The sequence below is a fragment of the Hermetia illucens genome, chromosome 1 (assembly GCF_905115235.1).
Source record: "Hermetia illucens chromosome 1, iHerIll2.2.curated.20191125, whole genome shotgun sequence".
Classification (NCBI taxonomy): domain Eukaryota; kingdom Metazoa; phylum Arthropoda; class Insecta; order Diptera; family Stratiomyidae; genus Hermetia; species Hermetia illucens.
The window spans coordinates 77125159-77148592 of record NC_051849.1 but is presented as its reverse complement, the minus strand read 5'-3'; the positions used below and the strand labels follow the sequence as shown (position 1 = coordinate 77148592).

Sequence of the window (23434 nt, the reverse complement as noted above, 5' to 3'; positions counted from 1 at the left end):
CGTATATCCGGGAGAACTCCCGCACAGGCTCCATAGGCTATCTTTGGTCCACTGGTGAATAATACTGCGTCCTAGCTTTACAAAATGTCGCAAGTCCCTCACTCTGCCCCGGTTAGAAGTCCACAGGATAGTAGGGCTTCGCTGTCCAGCATCCGGACTCACGCAGTCTTACAGGACTGCACACTACAGCGTGTTTGATGTGGAAGTTTGGGTGAAGAGGTGCATTGAAAGGATCTACCGGCCGGCACTCCACAGCCCCCGTAGGACCTGCACTCGCGGTTCTTTTAACCCTAGTAAGCTTCGTTATATTGCATTTTTTGCTTAGCGCCTGCAACCATGCAATAGTATCGTACATTAGTGTGGGACGCACCACAGTTGTGTATATTCAGAGACTCATCCTCGACGGCAGACTAAACGTCGATAACGGGTTGTATTTGCACTTCAGATTAGCACTCTTTGAAAAGGCCCCAGTTTTAAAACGAGTTGTAAAGGAGGGAGACTGGTGGGCAGGGGTTACAAGCTGCATCAAATAAAAAATTGGCCGCTGTCAACGAAATTGTTGCCTTCGGAGTCACAGAGGTGTTCTACGCGGGTAAAATTGAGATTTTGGCGACCCTGGATCCATTTGCAATTTCTTAAACTTGGCGTTCCTTTTGTGTAGATGTACTATGCATATTATATTACACTTAAATATTTAGTAGAACTATCAGCCACTATAACGCCCAGTTTGAAAGCCATTTATCATTTAATTTAACGCTATTAGCCGTTTCCGCCAGTATACCTCAGAAGATCGGCAAGTGGTTAATAATTTCAATTCAATTAAGGAAAAATGTTGATAATATATGGGATATGGTGCTCAAAATTAAACTTCTTCTTTTTCTTCACCCTTTGTCCCGTTCACAAGCAAGGTCGGCTCGTCGTAATCGGTTTCGCCATTTAGTTCTATCAAATGCCCGATCTAAACGCAATCGCGAGGCTTTCAAATCCCCATCCAGCGTATCACAAGCTACCGTTCTTTTGGCCGCTTACAATCGTCTTCGATGTTCAGACCAATTTTGGCAGGTGAATTCTCGTTAGCGCGAAGTACGTGACCATACCATCGAAGCCGCAACTTCATGTCGATCGCGGATATCCTCATTTCGGATCTGATCAAAACGTGTCACGCCACAAGTCAAACGCAAAATCTACGTCTCCATTACTGCAAGACGCCATTCATTGTCTTTTATAGTCGACCAACACCTAGAACCCTAGAGAGCGACAGGACGGACAATATTGCGGTTAATTTTAGATTTGAGAACGCGACTTCATCCAGGTTGCATTAATGCGTGAAGCAATTTCATAATGCAGTTCGCCATTGGTTGATAGCATTGACCCGAAATATTTAAATGTCCCAGTTCTTGACAGGTCAATGTCGCTGATAGTGATTGCGCCTGTTTCATGGGGATCAGTTTCCAAAAACTCAGTTTTATTCAGATTCAATCTGGGACCGTCTTGCATAAGGCGATCATTCCATTTTTGGACAAGTTGCTCGAGGTCATTTTGCTATTAGACGCTAGGAAAATATTGTCTACATAAAGCAGTGTATAGGGCGCTGAATGTTCGATATCCCCTAAGACAGTGTCCATAACAAGAACAAAGAGGAGCGGAAAGATGGTACTTCCTTGATGAACACCGACAAAAACACGAAGCGGTTTTGATACACCCGCCACATTTCGAAATTCACTTTTTGGATCGTGGTAGAGCAATTGAACACAGCGCGTGAGTCTTCTTGCACTAGGTGTTGTCGTAGAGCATACCAGATGAGTTCGTGCGGTACATGGTCAAACGCCTTCTCTGGTTCCATAAATGTGCTCAAAATTAAACAACATAGTTTAAGAGAGTTGGCCTGAAAGCTGAACAATTTAATCAATTGTTGTTGATGTTTTGAGTTGCTTCCAAAACTAGTTGCTGAAAACATTGGCAACCGAACATTTACGCAACGCAGGATAATAGGTGATATGACTATGTTGAACTTATTTTGAGACTATATTATTGTTTCTGAGAAAACGTACATTACTTTGGCAAAACTCGACTTTTGAGAAGAAATGAATATCAAATTTCCATTTCATGTAGTTTCCCTAATATCAATCAGTTCTAATAAGGTGGAGGAGTAATAGGATAGCTATTTACAAAAAGGGTGCCCCCACAACTTTCGCAATTGCTCCGATCGTTTCTACATATAGGTCTTCCAAGTCGCCTATTCATTCATCGTAGTTTCGTCAAAAGTTAACAAGATTTCCCAGAGAAATTTGGAGTGCGCCTTTCTGGTTCACAGTGTAGTCTTGTACCCACCGTTCCATATAAATTTCTGGGCTATCCAATTCGCCCTTGACTCCAAAGGCACCCATTTCACCCAATTCACCCATTTTTATTTCCATTGTTCGAATAAAGAATCACAAATTATCACGAAACAGAAAAGTGACCATAACAATACCTCTTCCATCATTAATATCAAATCTTACTCGCTGCCCTACAGGAAGCAATACAAAAGAAGATTCAAATACTCAAAAACACACCTTTCCAAGCAACTTTTAGAATAATGGAAAATCTGGCGTCTTTCTAATGAAAGCAAAACCCCAAACCAAAAGCAGAAGGTCCATTTCTTCCCTTTCCTTTTCTTTCTGTGAAATATTCTTTTCGTTATAACCGAAAAATCTTGAGAAGTACTCGAACGTTTTTTGAACCGAAATTCATTTGCAGAGCCGCGTACAAAGCTAATAATGGTGAAAAAATGAAGGCAAACAAAGCGAAGGAGGCCTGCCATGAAGTACCCAATTTTCAATTTTTCAAGTGGTCCTGCTTTGTTAAAAAACACACGCGACGACCTCTACTTACTAACGATAACGATGATGATGGCGATCCCAGGAAAATGAAGAACATTTTGACATAGGCTTGACACGAGAAGACTAATAATGCAGTACGGCACAATTCTCGTTTTTTCACTCCTTGGCTACGTTAGACCCGTTTAGAGAAGAAAAATGGTCGGAGAGCATATGTCCGGTTTAAGATGTCGACAAGTGTTGTTTCTGAACTTGTAGAAGAAATAATTTAGGAACGAACAAATGACCGAATTATGTTGTAATGGGGGTAGCGGAGAGCGACGAGTTAGTATTGTTTGGACATGTTTGTTTCCGATTTATTATCAAGATGATATGGAATCATTAATCAAGTTAGTTTCTAAGGATATATGAAACGGTCAGGGAAATATTTGCTCCTAAATACGGTGCTAAGTAAGGTTGGGTTGGCTGCTTTACTGTCAATAAGGATCGATATCTATTATCCTTCTCAATGCGCTCTCCGCTTATAATTACGTTGTAAATGTTTATATATATTATAATTACCTTCTAGAGGTATAGAAGGATTAAGTAAAAAGCGTTATCCAATGAGAAAGTCTACAAACAAATTGTTCCTACAAATGCCTTGATCAGATAAAAGGGACTGTGTTTCGTTCCTTTCTTGACTTTTCTCAACACAATTGAAACGGAATGTTCGTGCACTTCATCAGGAAAAAACGCTAAAATGAAATTTTTCACACCTTCCTAAGATAAACCGAATTAGCACAAAATGCAATCATCCCTGCTCGCAGGACCCAGCCATTTGCCGTGGAAATTTAATATGTGCATGCAGAAGCGGCATCGGCAGCAGACACGCTCCAATTTGAAAATTCGATGCAATCACTTGAGGCTTTTGCCAAATTACTGTAATCGTCTTGCACGAACATTCCAATTATCTCGAGCAGGCTCGAACCGCCACCGCTTTAAGCCTTGAGTGCATTTCATCGGATTGCATACGTAATGCGATGGTTGGATGACGGGACTGTGCTGTTAGCAGAAGACCTCTACCTTCCCCAAATCTGCTAAATAGCCAACTTGACGGGCAGGCTTGACCAGGGGAACCCTCGAATTTAAAGCTGAGTAAGTTAAATTTTTAAGGAGATGAGGACAAAAAGAAAATCCGAAAATTGGCTGAGTTTTTGGTCGGAAAAATAATCTTAAGTCGTCCATCCAGAACGTGCAGCTAATTGACTAAATTGGTACTTGTGACCCTTTCGGCAATCCCATAAGACATCTGAAAGGTTTTTAGTGTGCAAATTTATGTATGAATGATTTGTTGTATTTGTTTTTATGTTTGTTGGGATGGAAAACGAAGAGCGATTTAATCCAACCTCGACCTCTTGATATTCCGTCGAATTTCATTATAATATTAAGGAATACAAACTGCGACGTGTTGCCAAGCAAAGCCAAATGAGTATGCGGTTCTCGTGTTGCCTCTTTTTCCCATGAACGCTTAAATGTAATCTCGAAGATTCTGTCAGATATTTTCGTGTTGATTGCAAATTTCCTGCTTAGAAACAGTTGGAATTATTAAGTCGTTCCGAATCTTTTTTAAAAACTAATCCAATCCACTCCATGCAAATTGCCTATGAAAAGACCCAATTTCGGCCACAATCTTCAATAATTCACTCCCTTGGCGTTCCAATGCAATCCTAAGGGAGTCATATATTAACAGTGTGCTACATGACCTCACCTGATATACATTACGATAACACCTAGAAGAATTCGTCCGTTGGGTTAAATTGCTTTACCAAAATCTGAAGAGAAAAGTTTTACGTGTGGCAGGTATGTCAAAACCGCTTCATGTCTCCGTCGGTGCTCATCGAAAAACGGACATCCAATTGTTGAAAACAAAACCTTGTTCAAATCGGTTTACTGTCTGTCGGGCTGTTTTTTTCTTTGCTGGGGAAATTCATCATGGATTCACATCTAGGATCGAGGACGCGCATGCCGGATTTTTTTCCGACTAAAATCTCCCATGTTTTCTCCACACTCCCCCCGCAGGGCCACCATTCTGGTATTGCTTCACGGGGCTGTTCGTTTTATTAACTATTCATGAAGTAGCTGCTTCTGCTATATGTGGTGTTAACTGCATTAGTTTCGCTTATATGCCTCCGTTTAGCTTCTGCTTCTTTTAACCGTTGGTGCATCCATTTTGCCGGTCCAAATACTGTATGCGGTATCCGATTTATCCAAACCGAACATATAGAGATAATTTCTATACTCACTATGTCCGCCTAAAAATTGAGTCAAGTCGAAACTCGTCTCGCCATGGTTTCGTGTGGTCCACATAATTATGTACTGAGTTAGCGTGTAGGTCCACCGACCATTCTTCGCTTGGTCCTATTCTGTTTGCCATGCAACCAATGACTTCATTCATTCAGTATGCTTGCTAAAGTTCGCTTCCTGCTTCCCGTGAAAGCAGTTTGCTTCATCGACTGAGACATCCACTGGAATCATCCCCGCAATTACACCTCAGATGATGTTGTTATGCAAAGCATATGCGAAGGTAGAGCTGACGACTTGCGATAAAAATAATCGTCAGCTGAGTTTCGGACCGCCTATATTTGGAAGCATCCTTGCTGATGGTCGCTGCTTTTTTCACAGTAAGCTTTAACTGGAGTTTGAGGACTTTCAGTCGAAAGTTACTGCCAGGCATTTTAACGATGGCTGGGAGTGAACGGTATGTGAGAGAGATCTAAACGGTTTTTTGTTTTCGCCGTTTCGTAAAAGGTGCCAACTCTGTTTTCTGTTCAGAAAGCTTCAGCCCGAACTCTTCAAGTCAACACTTGTTGGTACAGATAGCCTCACTCACATAGATTTTTACTTCGCCAAGGTGATTGGATGTTATGACCACCTCAACGTTATCTGCCAACCTCATGACAAGACCCTGCTTAGGTACTTGGGCCGTAGAACGTCATCATACATTATGTTTCATAGCGGAGGGCCCAAAACAGACAGCTGCGGAACTCTTGCCATTATATCGTATGTTTTCCACCCTTCGTCCGAATCGCAAAGTAACTTCCGCTGTCGGAAGTAGTCGAAGATTATACGTAATATATGATTTGGCGTTTGTGCCGCGATGAAACTATTCCATCTGGCAGAATTGAATGCGTTTTTGATGTCGAGAGTCACCAATACGCAGTATCTTCCCTTGTCAAAGGCTTTCCTGGCTAGTTCAAAAACCACTTTGGTAGCATCAACCGCCGACCGAGCCTTCCGAAAGACAAACTCTCTCTTTAAAAATAACCGCCACTATCTATTATTAGATATAACCGGTTACATATTATCTGCTTGCCTATTATATACAGAAGGGAAATGGGTCTGTAGAAAGTTGGCTCGCCTATTGTCCTAGCTGGTTTTAGGATCGGTACAAGTTTTGGTGATTTCCAACCTGAGGAGAAAGATCTTACTGTTAAGCAGTCTGTGAATTCCTGCGCGAAAATTCTAAGTGCCATCCTGATTGCCAGTTTTAGCGCCTTTTGGAAATTCGATCAATACCGGGGGACTGCATTATCCCGAATTCGTTTTACGGCGTTCGGAACTTCGCCTACGGTGACTGGAGGGATGTCTTTCTTTAATTTCCGGATTTTGAGGAAATAGTCTCGAAACGGTCTCTCACAGCAATCTGGGACATGTATTAGAAAGAGAGCTTTTAATCTTTTACTGCTAACATAACCGATTTGTACGCATCTCTCCATAGATCAAACTTTGCCTCACTTGAAGCGTATTTATACTCGATGTTTTGTTGTTCATATTCCGGCGTGTTCCCCCGGCGTTGAATTCGTCTTCTGGTCTTCAGGCATTCCGGCATTTCGCTATTTTAGCATTCCGCCAGTAGTTCGGATTCCGCTTTTGAAAGTGTATATGTCTTGTCATTAAGCATCGTATGCTCGACATATCTGTTGGGACGACTGCAACGCCCTATCTGTAGCCGTTCCAGTAAACTCAGTACGCCGCCGAATTACTTCCGGAAATGTATTCTCATCAAGTGACCCAGATGACCAACCTGGTTCTGGTCTCTTCAGGTTGACATTTATTGTTCTAAGTCGCTTATCATTCAAGATATATATCGCTTGGTGGTCACTATGCGTATTCTCCTCGCTAACATGCTAGTGTATATAGTCGACTAACGTCACTTACGAAAGTAAGATCCACGATGGAACCTTGTTCTCCGCGTCGAAACGTGGTTACGCTTTTGAATTAGAATGCTTTCGCGACTGCTTCCCTCCTCTGCCCAGGGGTTGAAGTCGGATAATGTTGGGGTTGTGCTCTCTGGGGTCTCTCGCTAGTCTGTCTAGCATATTACAATATTCCGACGTTGTCATACTTGGTGTGGCATAACAGCTGTAAATGTAAAGGTCGTCCATCTAAACCCTCACAAAGTCGCGTTACTTGCTGTAAAGCTCGGTTTCCGCAGGCCCACACCGCAGCCTTTCCTCTTACATCCGTTTCCCAAACGCCTTTGTGGAGGTTTTTGTATTGCTCACAGGCAATAATATCATCAAGTTCCTTTTCGAAGAGCAGCTTGGTAATGATTTAAGTTCAGCTGGATGACTCTCATTTATATGAGCTAGTTAAAGTAATCCTGTAGGCGCGATCTCTAGTTTCTCTACATAGAAGACAGTTAGGGTCCTTGGTACATTCCTTCTAGGAGAATTTATGAGCGAGTCGCTGTCTGCGCTCCGCCGTATACTCGCCTTAGTCTCTTCCCATCGCAGATTTCCTCCTTGATAACTTCGCCAAGATCTTTCCACTCTATTGTAACCATTAGCCGACTAGCGCAGACGGTGGCTTGCTCGCCTTTAACTTCGTGTTTGATATCATTTCAAGGATTTGGCATTGACGTGTGGCATCATTAAATGCTAGAGAGACAATTCTAGACTCACCCTCCATATTTCTGCTGCCAGCATAACCTCGTCATACGTCTTCGATATCTTATTTTTGCGTGCCTAGAAGTGATGGTAGAAAAATTGAGGACCACCTTTATAATATTTTACTTATACTTTTGGTTATTTCTTGATGGTGTAAAGTATATTATATAATTACTTAATATAAGTATCTCAAAATTATTTCACAAAAGGTGCAAATTAATGCTTACCTTTGGCTTTTTCCTTGCAGATTTTTGGTTCGTATATTTTGAACAGCGGATTGGAGCAGCATTCGTTTCAAACTTTTGATGTCATACTCCGTTCTATTGTTAAACTGGAAGTTGAAACTGAAGGTAAAATATCTTGCCTGAATCGTTCTTTTTAATATCTTATACGACGTGAAGTTATTGAGTTTCTAGGCTGAGACTGACAAAAGACTGTGAAGTGACAAAAAAAATTGCAAAATTTTTTCAACAGATTTTTTTATCCGAAATATTTTAGGTTACCCGGAGCTCCCGTCTGCATACCGGCCGTGTATGTTTGATACGGCCGGGAAAGCGCTGGAGAAGCTCATCAAGAGTAGATTGAAGCGATACGCGCTGCCGGGGACTTCTCCCCAAGGCAGTTCGGTTCAGAACAAGGAGATCCGCAGTGGATGCTATTATTGAGGTCGTAGATGCGGTTCATCGAACCGAGGCACACAGCCGCTGATATCGACGGATAGGGCTCCTCATAACGCTTGATGTGAGAAATGCCTTCAATTCCACAAGATGGACAGATATGCTAAGCTTATTAGAAAACTCTTTCCACGTGGCAAGATATCTCTTGCGGATATTGACGGATTATCTGAAAGACCGTCCCTGCACTATGAGACGCTAGAGAGTCAGAGCAGGTTAGAAATCACGTTTGCCGGACGTCTGGAACGCTTCCTACAATAGTCTGCTGAGACTCGATATGCCGGGAGAGTCGTGCCTGGTCGGTTATTTAGACGACGACGCACTGTTGAACAGGTGCAAAGCAGACTTGGCATATTAATGCGACAGGTAAACGAATGAATGACTGCTCACGGTTGCACCCTTGCCCTGGGAAAAGCCGAAATAGTCATATTGACTAGAAGGAAAATGCCGACCCTGCGTCCCATATCGATCGGTGAGTTGACTTTAGAGTCTAAACCAGCTCGACTCGAAGATGAGCTTCTTTGCGCAAATCAAAGCCGCAGTGGACAAGGCTTCGGCTGGAGTCTACTGGCGAATGTTGGGGGCGATGTATTCTTATGGGAACAACGCAGTCGGTTCTGCTCTATGGCACGGAGGTACACGCTGATTCCCTTGACAAGGAGGTGCATCGCAAGCGCCTTGCTCAAGAGGAGAGACAGGGAGCTTTGCAAGTGGCATCTGCTTATTGCACTGTTGCCCTCCTTGCCAAAGAACGTCTACCGGCGTAAGGGCGGGAACGCATCCTTACCGAGTTGCAATTCTCTTGGCAACATGAGCTAAGGGCAGATGGGCTGCGCGGCTCATGTACAATTTAGACCCGTGGGTGAACCGAATCCACGGTGAAATTGATTACTTTCTTACCCAATTTCTAAGTGGGCATGGCGGTTTTCAGTTTTACCTGCGCAGGATTGGAAGGCGCGATCTCCTGATTGTGTGTTCTGCAATGGAGTGGCGGACGACGATAAACACACCTTTTTCTCTTGCGAGAGGTGGGACGGCTTTCGTCAGCGGCTTTATGCAGACACATGGCCGTTATACGGAGTCTCTCCAGACAACATTGTCAGAGAGATACTGAAGATCGCTGGCAGCTGAAATCGTGTTACGCATTATGTTCGAGCTCTTCTCATTGTGAAGAAGATTGAACTTGACCGGCGGAGGGACCGGATGAAGAGAGGTTCCCTGAACTAACAACTCCCTTACTTCCCTCCCTACGCATCCCCTACGCATTATGTTCGAGCTCTTCTCATTGTGAAGAAGATTGAACTTGACCGGCGGAGTGACCGGATGAAGAGAGGTTCCCTGAATTAACAACTTCCTTACTCCCTCCCATTCCGTTGGTTAAACGGACTCACTAGAAGGCTCCCAAAGCTGGGAGAGCGGGAGGGATGTTCCGAAATAATGTGTCAAACGGTTCCAGGCTAGTTTTCTGATGACAGGGAGGTGTTTAGTTAGTAGTCCGACAACGTAATGTTGCGAGAGTCCAACACTCTGTGCGTAAACGCGTTCACCTACCCTACTTCCAAGATATTTGACATTGGAAAAAAGAGGAAACGGGTGAACAGGGAGTGTATCTGGGATAATCAGGCTGACATATCATGGCGAGAAATGTCACGTGTTGCACCGAGGAACAATTTCTGAGGAGTTCAACATGGAGTCCAGCATAGTTGCATACTGTTGTCGATTCTATTCTTTCTTGTGGAGGACTCCAGTGTCTCAACTACGCGAATAATGTCATTGTTCATTGTTTTGCCTAAAATTTTAAAGTACATTGACTACCTATCACCTTCTTCAGGTTGCGATTTTTCTGCAGCAATATTCTAATATATAGTAACAGCAGATGGAAAATGACTACCACTATTACTCGAAAGCTCTAAGCCTTTATTAACACCTATGTTCGCCGGTTCGTCGGGGTACTCTGGTTGGAAAATATTTTTACGACGAGCTGAGTCAGCTCATGACCCAGGTTCCGGTGAGCGTATTAATTAGAGGCCGGATGTGGCAGTGGATAAGGTGGGTCAAGTAGGTCATACTTTAAGAAAGGGTTACAAATGCATTGCTCGATATGCCATGCAAGGGCAAACCATTATCTTCGAGTGGCCAACGCGTGGATCGCCCTGGAAGCAGGACATTAGAGGAGGAGTCTAGGCTTCTCGGGAAGACTTGGGAGAGCTAAAGCACATTGGACCGGCAACCATGGCATGTGGAAGTCGTGGATGTGGTATTATCCGTTTAGGGGATATTGGCTTTCATATAATGGTTCAGTACTGAATAATCGGTGGAACGTTTGCCGTTGATAGCTCTAGAAGGTTCAGAGTACAACGCTTGTACTCACGTTGCAGTTAAAGAATATAAGCATTAGTGGCATGTCCTATTCTGTTTTTGAGAAGAGGCTAAGCATTCCGTGGCACTGTTTCATAGCATAAAATATTTTTTCACTTTCTCAAAACCCAAAGTGAGTCAACATTCTTACATTACTTTGTGCATACCGATACATGCAATCCGTACTACCACAAATGGTTTTTATATATGTTTACCCGTGTATATTTGTATCTGACAATTTTATCTCAAAAAATTTTCTTCTGGATTTTCAGCGGTCATCCAAGCAAAATTTTATTGACTTTCCTGTATATCACCAGAAAGTCAAAATGAAGTAATTCTGCTCTTGGCTGGTCTAAATACAATCAAAATCCTGAGAAATGTGGATCTTTCATCCTTCCTTATTCACCAGTCTCGAACACTTTTGCAGTGATCATTTAATCTGCGATACACCATATTAATTGGAAGCGAGTCTATGTTGGATCCAAATTTATCTCATCCACGCGTATCTCATAATATGTAGCGAAATTTAGATTGAAGATACTGCAAACTATTTTTAGTTCAGCATCTCAAGAGATTCATTCCGCAGATACGAAGGAAAGCCATATGGGCATTGCGTCTAATTGCAGCCACATTCCAGCTAGCTAAGTCCCCATTATAGAACGAACACTTACAAAAGGCCCTGGGAATTTTATGACGGATTCGGTGACCAAGTATCAATTTACAGATCTGAGCCCCGGTCTTTCTCATTCGTCTTACTCCAAAGGGCTAATAATAAAAGTGCATGGAGTGTTCATTTTCTCATAAAAGTGGTCTGTCTGCCGGCGCGAAGGGTCCGTACGAGTAGAATATTGATTCTGAGTTTAATTAATGGTATCTAGTTATCGGCTGGGTCGATTGTAACCTTTGTTGCTGGCTCAATTCAATTACAAGTGAAGTTGATATCTCGAACTGAGACTGTTTACGAGTATGTGTTTTTAGGCTTCCCATATGCTTAGGGTAATAAACTAATATGATAGTCGTGGTAAGTGATGTAAATTGTGGTAAGTAGCATCCAAATTCTTGACAGTCTCAATCGAAGTTGTATGGACGTAGTCAGAAAAGGAATCGCGTACTTGGTCAGTAGATAGATATTTGCTTCACAATGGATTTAAATTGGCTTTTCCCCGAAGTAGGTGGTCATAATGCCCGTCTATCTATAATTATTAGATTACACTCGTAGATAGATATTTGACATTGGAAAGCGAATGTCAAAGATAAGTGCAATTGAAGAGACAGCAGGTCGCGACCCTAACGATAAGCCCGTCACTCTTCAGCTTCATAGCTGTGTGTGCCATAAATTTCCTAACACTTTCCGTCGTTGGTCCAAGAAGTTTCTTTCTAAGAAAAATATATATGTTTATTGACTGAATTTCTAGAGTCTAAGAAACGCGGAATGCCTTCATATGGCAGTTGAAATCTTCATACGTAATTTCGTAGCTAAGACCGAGACTCCATTCCGGAGGCTCTTATCATACTTAATGTCAATTTATTGAGCCTGGAAACTAATATTCAGTGCCGTCAGCTTGGAAAAGATACGCCTTCTTAACTGGTTTTTGATTTCATTTTTGGGTTCAAGTCATCGAATTTGCTGACACATGAAGTGGCTTGTTTATCGCTTCGACCCAACTATTAATCATTTCCAAGAGCTCGACAGATCAGATCGCGACACAGCCTACAGGGTTCTAATTTGTGACCAGGCTGGAATTCAATTTTTTTCAGGGCAAAACACTTAAGGACTTTTTGAGTGGTGGTAATATGCATCGAGAAGCATTTCTTACTGGCTGATATCACAACATGTGGTTCGTGGATAAAATGGTGTCGCCGACTGGGAGTCTGAAAGTTAACCTGAGTGATTATTGGATCATCACCTAAGGCAAATTGGTATGAGTTCCCATAGTGGATAAGAATACGAGCTTCCATGGTTAATGAATAGATTACCTGGTATTCTTCAGTTACGTTAAATTTATAGAGAAATTTAAGGAATAATCGGCCTTATGAAATACCAGGAAACCATTCAAGTGTTACCACTGTCGGTTTTCATTCTTTACACTTTTTGGACCTCTTCAACCCTCGGCTCATTTCAACAGTAACCCTTTCAAAAACTAGTCTTTCCCACGTTAGCCTTATTGAACTAGCTTTAAAAGTTCGGGCGACCATAAAATTTCATATATTTATCATATTTGTGTTATTAGACAACGTTCACTTCGATTTATGATTAATTGAAAACTCCAGGAGCTGGAACGACCGCCGTTTATACAAGCAGATCTCAAGTGTGTCCACACTTATCACAAGTGAGTAGTTACCACCGTGCTGTTCCCACTTGAAATCTCAAAAATTCAGAAAATGACCTGCAATGGAAAAGGTGACTTGCAATAAATTGAAAAGCAATTAAATACTGAAAAATGGCTCTGAACAGAAATAAGAAGAAATATGCTAATTGAGAATATATTAGCCTTTACATGCATGAATGCAGGCTTGTTTGGGAACCCACGCTATATAAAAATGCGTAGCTGAGGTACGAATTTGATCGACTTGTATCATAAAAAGTTGGCGGGAGTGATTGAATGATGCATCGCTAGCGTAGAGCTGAGAAATTAAACAAACCCTAGTATTAGAAGTGCTTCAATTGGACACCATTCTCATTCATATATCCATGTAAAATACGGTGCTGTTTGTGGAGAATGCCCAGAAGTTGAAACTTCTTTAACGGAAGAAACTCGAGGGGAAATTCCCTGTAGGTTTGTACATTATCGGAAATCTCTCCTATTCAGTACATAATAATACAATCGTGGTTCTATTCATATGAACAAAAGACATATGGCACGAACTCTGCAAAATCACTACGAACGGAATTTAAAAAAGTTCACGAAATATTGATGAGAATTTCGTGACTACATGTATCCCAGTAGGATATCATAGATTCTCTATTTTGTGGCAGCCTTTCATAATGGGACCTTTTGGTCTTTTGTACGGTGAATAATAGATCGAATAATAGAGCAAGGCTAGAGTAGAATGCGTGAGATACAAGTATTTGCACAGAACCAAGTACCTCATCGAGGTGTTTGCTTTTGACGCAATCTGGCCTAGAAACTGGCAGACAGTGTATCTCAATAGCGTTAGATACAATCTCTTAACTCAATTTTAATCTTTTCAAATCGAATTTGCATTTTGAATCAGCAATTTGCCTTTCATATTGGCCCAACGAGGGAAGCATTCATTGTTGATATATCACCCGTATGATTTACCAAAACGAAAGCAGTGTGCAGTGTATGAAAACATGTAATGATGGAGTATATCAAGGCTAAAATCGCGTCAAGATGCTATGCATTAACCAGTAAAAATCGATATGAAAATTAAAATCCTGCCGAAATCTTTATGATTTGAGCTCTAGGAAATATTTTACCGAAAGATACAGCGAAGTTTTAGTTACTGCAAGTGTAAGTGTATAGCGTCAGTTATGAGAAAGTTAAAGGACGATAAATGCCGACCATCTTCATCTTCATTTAACAGTACACTAAAGGATACACAAAATAATGAAATGACCATGCAGGAAATAACAAATTATATTTTGAAATCTCGGCAATCCAATCCGGTAAGAATCCGTTCATAGACACAAGAAGTTGAACACTTCCGAGATCACCACTAATATGCACGAGCAGTATCATTTAAGAATCATCGTCCTTCCTACAGCGAAAAAGCGGTAGTGATTGAGCCTGAAATGATTGTTCGAGCAGATGCTCCTCGCACTTAGCATCAAGACTGAAATAATTCACTTAAAGGGTTTATCCCGTATGAAAGCCATTTTTTCGCTTTTTTGGGAATTTTATGTGAAGAAGATTTCCAAAAAAGTGTTTTCGGTTGTCACATCAGAGGGCGCTGTGCTCATCCTAAAAAAAATAAACGGCATTTTAACGTGTGAAGTGTATCACGGTACTCAAACTAGAACTATTAAAAAATGTTGAAAGGCACATTTTTGATGCCGTATTAAACTTTTTTTTCGTAAATTTTCGTGTTTTTCACGGCTTCTTTAAGTTTAATAAAAAACGGCCCAACGAATTGCAATTATCCTAGTTTGCGAACTGTAGGAATATGTTCTGCTTAGTCGTGAATATTTCAAAGAATTTCGTTGGATAGATTTTGGACTATGTGTTTGAAATAATTAAGGCTTGCTTTTCTCTATTCGGTATTGATATTTGTTAATCAATAAATACCAATATTTCGGGAACAACTTGTTCCTCTCATCATCGATATACACCTTGGGACAATCTAAGCAAGCGATTTTATAATTACCGCCCATCTCATCTACCCTTTTTCAGTTCTTTTCTCCAGCAAGCTGAGACTTTAATTAGCAGATACGACTTGATCTTACCAGTTGTATGTCGAGCTTTTTCAATGGGCGTTGTATATACTTTGACAGATTTGAAAAGGTTGCGTTTGTTTTTTTTAATGTGGTAGAAACCGATTGTTGGCTGTACAGTGTACGTTCTATCCCTCGTGCGTGTCTCTGGATTATCATATCTATGGCGGTGTTATTGTACTCGTTCTTCCTTGCAGTGTCCATAATGTATTGTTTTTCAATCTCGAAGTCTTCCTCTGTGAGTGAGATTGCCAGAAAGCGTTGGATCACCATGCCATAAACTGCTATTTTATGCTGTCAATAGTATATAATTATAATTATATTAACCATAAAATCTTAATTCATCATTAATCTGTTATATCTAGTCCAGAAACCTTCGGTTTCTTAAAAAAACACATGTAAAGCTTTGGCTTAAATTCTCGCTTTTAGCGAGGTCATTCGAACGTCCTTCTAACTGATCAATTCTGGCTTCATTACGGCGATCGACATAAAGCTGCCATATGACACTTTACCGGTTTAACACTAAAATTCCCGAATGACTCGCAATATCGAAAAATAACTTTTGCCTAATATCGCAGACTATATCTAGATTCAATTGATACCAAAAAAAGAACGGGATGACCTCCTTAAACTTACGGGTCATCATTGACGTAGAGATACCAGGCTCGCTTATGGAAGTGCCCGAATAGAAACACAATAAAAATCGGTCGACGGATTTTAAAGTACCTATGCGGAGGACCAAGAATAACAAAAAAAATGCCAAAGATGGAACAAATCAATTGTACAAATATTAAATCCCAAATGGAAAGATTTCACTTCCTAAATAATTTAAAGGAAGGAAAATGAGTGGCCCAACGAGGCATATAACAATTATGCCTTGTGGAGAAAGACAGCAGTTAAAAAGTTAAGTCCCGCTAATCGGTGGTTAACGTAGAGGTGGCCCAACAAAAGGGAAGCTACTACAGCAAGTTGAAGTTGAATCTGGTAAGATAATTATAGTTATCGAATATGAGGCTATCGTTGAGAGGCCGTCAAGAAGGAAAGGGAAGTATCTGTGTTAGTAAAGATGAGTAGGTTATGTATGTAATATCACAAAAGTGATATCATCTGAAAGTTATGTCATATTATCATCATCGAGGGTGATCCTAACATCACTTACTTTTGCAACATTACTTAACACCTCACCATCACCACCTACTAAGGAAGTGATAATAATATAATAATGTTTTGTAATATCTACGCCAAAGTGATACCCATTTTAAGACCTCAATAAGCAACACTTTAATGCATCGCTTGATATGTCACAGTGTTCTTCCTAGTAAAAGTGATGATGGCGACTATCGAACTATCTATCTGTTAGTGTTGTGATATCCTACTCTATTGGTTGGTTTTCGCATGGAAAAATGAAATCGGGTTTGCGTGCGATAAGTTTTAACTATGCGGATTCTTTGGAATAGCGAGCAAAACCATTCAAAACGCATGTGCATACTTCTAAGTGATAAGTAATGTTCCTTCGGAAGCATTTTGATTCCTTGTTCTTTTGATGTGAAAATATCTTACGATGTTACAAGTATATGAAAATCTTTTGTTTTTTTTATTCTCTTGCATGAGAACGTTATTCTTCATTCATACCTACTTGATAAATGTAGGGCAAAAATCACTTTACTGATAAGTGACATTTATTAATATCAGCTGTGTGATGTTGGTGATATTTTTAACTTATCAACATCATCTTTCTCGAAAAGTGGTGTGAATCATGTAAGGTGATGTTTTTGTGCATCCTTTCGTGTTAGTCGATTGGCAGCATATGCGTGCATCAATTATTCTCTTTCATGCTCCAAATTCGAACTCCGGTTGGCAATGAAAGTTTGAGTTTGTCGTTGTGTTTGACCTGCAACAGTAAGTTCATAATTTACATTGTAATAAGTGTGGTGATAATTCAAAGCAAATAGAGTCTCATTGAAAACAAACCAACACAGTTTCCAACGAAAAATATCCTGAGGGTATAATTAAAAATTTGGAATCTCTGAAATGAACCTCTAAGGAATGGAAATAATTTCCATTACCTTTCAGCACATATCAATTCGTTGAGTATTCCGGAATCCTTATGTGTACTGACCGGCTGATAAATTATGAATACTATGTGACCACATTTTGTAGTAGAGGAGTTCTACTGCAATTACAAAATGCAGGTTCACCCTGTAATATTAAAATTTCACAATAATATAAAATAGACCACCAAAGCTATAATTTGCAAAAATTGTCCCTTTCGTGTAAAGTTACGACACCTTAAGCAGATCATTATCACATTAAAATGAAGTTGTCAGACGCCATGTTTCCTGTCATTCTTTCCAAGACTAGATAGAATCATTTTCTAAGGGTTTATGTAAACATTGAAAGCTATTAAGATCAGTTGATCGTGTATATATCATACTCTATATACTTGGAAACGGTTGAAGTACTATGCTCTTCGAAATCATACAGGCGTTACTGTTGTGACGCAGCGGGGTTAACAACATTCGAATTTTATTCCGAATTTTGTTAATTCGATTGACAGTTGCCACCACCAGTGTTCTCCGTGGCGGAGTAGGCCAGGATTTGGTCGCAAAAAATAATGGAAGTTGGGAAATTAATATGGACATTTTGATTTTCAATGAAGAAACAGATGATAAAAAATTGTGAAGTTTTTCGTTAACATCACATTAATAAAATTATTTAAACTGTGCTTTCTACGTTTATTTTAAAATGACCACTGTGACTTCAAAAAGTTCAGGCTTTTCTATGAAGCAGTCTAGGCTCAGTATTTCTCGACTCATAGTCTTCATCCAGTAAATCGTCAAGAGACTTTCTTTGCTGGCGTCTAGGGTCAGTGACTTTAATGTCCAAAACGGATCAACAAGAAGCCCCGTTGCGGTAGTGCTGCCCTCAATCATTGAGTAATAGAAGTCCCTACTACAGGCTCCGAATCGAAAAAAATCTTACAATCAAGTCATATCAAGACTAAACTGTTGTTAACCCTACACAGCTTAATTATAATATAATAGTTCCTGTCCATCCAGTGCTTGGTTGTTTTCGAGCACATTTTGAATTGTGGGCTCATTCTTCTTCTCCTTGATGAAGAAAAGCTCCAAGCAATATCATTGGTCCTTCAATGAAATTTGGGGTTCTATGGCAGTTAATGGGGGCTGCATTATCTTTGCGCTTGTATATACGCTACATCGTTGGTCACGAAATCCTACTTCTACAGCTGCTTCTGGAATCATATAGTACTCGCTTAAATCCGTGCAAATTCCTTCCCCACATTGTCCTCCAAACGATTTGTGGCACCTTTACGCAAATGGTCTCTTCCAACTTTCCATATTCGAATTCAGGAAAATTCCCTTGATGCTGTGCTAATTATCACTTTAATCATTCCCATTTATGCGATAGTAGTGAATTTCTGATCGAAATCAATCCTCTGACGCTATTTGATCACTGCCATTCTGACTCTGCAATTTTCGGTTATGCTACCAGGAATTAGTTTTCGCCGACAAATCCAGGATATCTTCTACTTTTTTCTATCAATTAAGTCATATTTGCTTTTAACACTCTATTCCACTCAGCTTGCTGTTGATTGGCGTGATCTAATGTTGTATCATTACGAAGAATTCTACCGCTGCTATTAGATTCTGATCAAACTTCGATAGTTTGTTCAAGTTGTCAATTTCTTCGCCGATATTTCAGCTCCTCTGCCTTTGCAGTCACGTTTCCCTTCGGGGGTTGCTAGATCTTCTTCTTTCATTAAGAAGTCCACATTCACGAACAAGGTGACGTACGTTCGATATCTTTTTTCACTGTTATAGCCTGCAGCATGCTCTTTGACAACTTTCTTCTTCTCCTTCTTCTTTTCTAATTTAGGATGTCGATTTAGCAAGTCGGCCTAGTAAATACGTAGACGTTCTATTGTTTGAGTTTTACCCATCAATGTTCCATAGTTAGGTTTAGTCCTTATGGCAAACGATATTGCGGTCTTGTTGAGGACATTGTCTACTACGCTCACTACCTCTGCTCATATGGCGTGACGGTGGATGACTTCCGAGGATGAATACTTGGAAGTTTTTGTTATTTGTGAAATTGTTCCGTTTCTTCGTTCACTATCAAAGTTTTGGCGAAGATGTATATGACACGTGTTAATCTCTGTGTAATTGCTCCTATCTCTAAGTCTTCCGTGACTTCTTCATTATTAATTCCTGGCCATTGTTATACTTGAGTGGATGAAGTTGCTTTCAATAGAACTGGATTTCGTTGCCCTGCCTTTCGTTTAGGTGCAAAGTCACTTTGTATAAATTAGGCTGAGAAGCTGGTTATTCCCCCAGGGGTATGCTTCCAACGCGAGAACGCGGGGAACTCCAATATCATATGGGAGGCTTCTTTGCAAAGCCTGCATATTGGGTCTTCTTTACAGATCCTCATTGTGTGTCTGCGTAGATCATCAGTGCCTTTATTTCAACTTTGCTTAGTTTCAGGGCTCTAGCTATTTTAATCCGCACTATCCTTTAGAATTCATTTGCTATGCCTATTGCCAGCCGATGTCTCCCAACAATAGGGTAGTTACTTCACCTTCCAGTTTCGAATGGCTGGAACTAGGCTCCGGTGTCACAGGTGATGATTGATCCCTTTCATTGGCACAAATACAGTTGTGCCCGATTGTCTACTTCAATCCTATCTCATTTTTGGTTGCCAGGGTTTCAAGGTGTTGCTGGTTGTCACATGCAAGTTCGGATTTAGTTTTGGCTGATACGATAACTTTTAACTTGCCTCTGTTTTTTTTTCTTCCTAGATACGCTCTAGCACATAGGTTTATCGCATCCATCTCTGTGGTATGTTCACCTATAGGTTGTTGATTGCAACTGCCGGTGCATCCTCAGTTCAATTTAGATGACCCTTTGAAGCGTATGGTGGTAGCTTCATCAGCCGATGATTTCTCGACAGCTCACTAATGCTCCATTGTAAAGCACTGGTTTTACCATTTATTATTTTTTTATAATTAACGAACAATAAGCAGAGTAAACTCCAGTTACATAGTAGGAGAATGCAAGAACCTTAACCTATGCTTAAAAGCACTTAAAAAAGGGAGACCAAGCTCTTGTGCGTTAAAACTTCAACAAAGTCTGGGAATCGGGAAATGGAAATAGAATTTGAACACCGTGAAGAACAAATGTCTGCGTTGCGTGTATTATGAAACACACGGAGCAGTCCATCAGGCCCGAGGAAAGTTTAAAAAATGTGCGTAAATCTAGATAGCTTCTACGCTGTTGTAGGAAATTGAGGTCCGGAAAGCCGGGAAGGGTAGTCCACATGACGAAAGTTTTTCTTAAAGAAGAGGGTCAATTTTTGTTGCACATTTCCAAGTTCAAGACAATCACAGGTATTTAAGGGTGATCAGTTCACCGAGCAGTACTCGAAGGTACCTCTCACGCGGAGGTTAAGGCGAGCTAAGGATTCGCTGCTCGATTGACAACTTCGAGGCAGTGCAGGTCGTTAAGAGAGTAGTAGCAGGAAGTAGGGGTAGATTTAAGCGAGTAGCACTGAGAGTGATATTTTCTGACGTTTAGTGGTAAACCAGAAAATCCATAGGCCATTACCTTACCTTAACTAATTCTTAATTGTTTAAGCTTCAGTTTTTGTATGTGAGAATTGAGAATCAACTAGGCAGAGCTATTTATCTTATTATATTTTAGTGGCTCTTCTTGGTGAGGTATAAACCATATTGTGAACGCTGGAGTTCAAATTCCCTCATGAGGACCATGGATTGTTCCATTCCTGGTAAGTTCGCTTAGTATGCAAGTAGTTTCCTCTGCCGCTCCTCCTCATTTCAAAGCATCATAGCCTTGAACCCCTTTCCACTTCCGGAAACGAGTTCTGGCCCATATAACGGTGTTCCTGCTCCCGTCCTGACTAACTCTTTACTTTCTAACCCAATATGGCCTGGAACCCATAATATTGTGTGAGCCGTTCGTATTCGTTCGTAATTTATTGGAGCATTATCATGTCAGTGTACATTTCATCTGGTTGGACATAAGGGTCCTAATACCAGAATGGCACTGTTCTGCCTACTATAGTTCCTTTGGAGGTAGGAGAAGTCACATCTATCTGTTACATATATTTCCGCCCCTTCTGTTCTGAAGAACCCGTCAGTGTACCGGTTAATCAGTTGTTTGTTTAACCCTTAGGTCACTGCTACGCTCTCTCAGTGTGTCTTGTTATTCCATCGTGTTTAAAATTATTGATTAAGTGACGGATTTAAGCACCTCTTCCCTTCCTTGGTACCCTCAAACGTATTGTTGTTGTTCTGTTGTGTAAATCTGTTTCTGTATGCAAAACTGAAGAGGAGTCGACTCCAGAAGGATACACAAACAAATAAGGTTTGTGTAATTTGTTGTACAGAGTTCGGTTGTATCTGTCCAGATTATCATCCCCTAGGTAATCATTAGTCTTATTATTGCAATGTATGTATGTCCAAAGTGGTGTGTTTCCAGGGAGCATACCCATTTCCTTCCTGCTATAGACCTGCCTTGCTATATAAGTCGCACACTACTTTCGGCTTTTTGATATCTTCCTCAGTCAAATTTCTGCCCAAATTTGCTGGATTCGCGAGCCTTTCATCGATTATTCAAATGTTCTTCCGAAATATTAAAATATTGAATTGTATGCTTTCGCAGTGACAATTTGACACGATGGCTAGCTGCCCAATATATTCCGTAGCCCGTAGGCTGAATTTTTCTTTGAATATTCTGAATTAGTTTTCTAATTTTTCAATTTTATAATACTTTGTTCAAGTATCTTTTTTGATTGATAAATAACCCAACAAAATACGTTTGAATTCTAACAGGATGGTTTATTGAAATGTAGTTAAATAAAATTCGAAACAAGATAGATATCCTTTGTTATTGTTTTCCCCTATGTTGGTCCTTTTTTCTCTGTATGAAAGAATATTATTTCGCGAATACGTTCCAAAATCAGATACCACACTGGCTAATAATTTTGTTTATCTCGATCGTTAAGACATCGAATTTTAATTCTTATATTTAGCCTCGATTTTAACCAATTGAATAATTTTGGTTATTGTGAAAAAGGGCTCACAATAAATGACCTTCGTTGTTATTTACCATCATCAACGGTGCAACAACCGGTATCCGGTCTAGGCCTGCCTTAATAAGGATACTTTGCGCCGAGGTCCACCAATTCGATATTTTTAAAAGCTGTCTGCCGTCCTGACCTACGTCATCGCTCCATCTTAGACAGGGTCTGCCTCGTCTTCTTTTTCTACCATAGATATTGCCCTTATAGACTTTCCGAGCTGAATCATCCTCATCCATACGGATTAAGTGACCCGCCCACCGTAACCTATTGAGCCGGATTTATCCACAACCGGACGGTCATGGTATCGCTCATAGATTTTGTCGTTATGTAGGCTACGGAGTCGTCCATCCTCATGTAGGGGAACAAAAATTCTTCGGAGGATACTTCTCTGGATCGCGGCCAAGAGTTCGTAATTCTTTTTGCTAAGAACCTCCTAGGAATACACGAGGACTGGTAAGATCATTGTCTTGTACAGTAAGAGCTTTCACCCTATGTTGAGACGTTTCGAGCGGAACAGTTTTTGTAAACTGAAATGGGCTCTGTTGGCAGACAACAACCGTGCGCGGATTTCCTCATCGTAGGTGCTGTCGGTTGTGATTTTCGACCCTACATAGGAGAAATTATCAACGATCTCGAAGTTATATTATCCTATCTTTAATCTTCCTGTTGGACCAGTGCGGTTTGATGTTGTTGGTTGGTTGGTTTTCGATGCTTCTGGTAACTTTGCAGCTAACGAAAATTTCCAAAATGCAATATTAAGCGTCCTGGAAGCGCCTTCTTAAAAAACAAGTCGGGAAACCGGAAGCTAGACGCTTCAGGTATGAAAGGTTTTGTGTATTTCTTTTATAAAGAAATTTGAGTGTGGTTTGAGTTTGAGTCCCATTAGTGTGTAGCACGTAATATATGCATATATTATATGAGAATATCCACTTTCTTGAATTTCCACAGAAGCGAAAGCTTTGACTTATTATAAGTTTGTTAATAATAGCGCTATTTTCACCAAATCGGTAGCATCATTCTCTATGCTGTAGTCTACATTACTACTATATACATTACTATATATGTCAAAATAGTGAAGGAAGAGTACAAGCTTCTCAGAAAATCACGGGGTGAGTAGGTAGGGACTGACAGCGATAG

At 40.5% G+C, this 23434-nt stretch overlaps 1 protein-coding gene across 7 annotated transcripts in view; it reads left to right on the top strand.

Annotated features, from left to right (window-relative positions):
• The window catches only part of LOC119658370 (roundabout homolog 2), a 278873-nt gene that overhangs the window by 49483 nt on the left and 205956 nt on the right, over positions 1-23434 (top strand). For 5 of the 7 annotated variants that reach the window (XR_005250224.1, XM_038065752.1, XM_038065773.1 and 2 more), the window contains exon 2: positions 7995-8097. The exons of 1 other annotated variant lie outside the window; for it this stretch is intronic. The gene's annotated coding sequence lies outside the window, so the exon portion shown is untranslated. The remainder of the gene's footprint in view (positions 1-7994; positions 8098-23434) is intronic. One more of the 7 variants, XM_038065734.1, reaches the window with a different exon arrangement.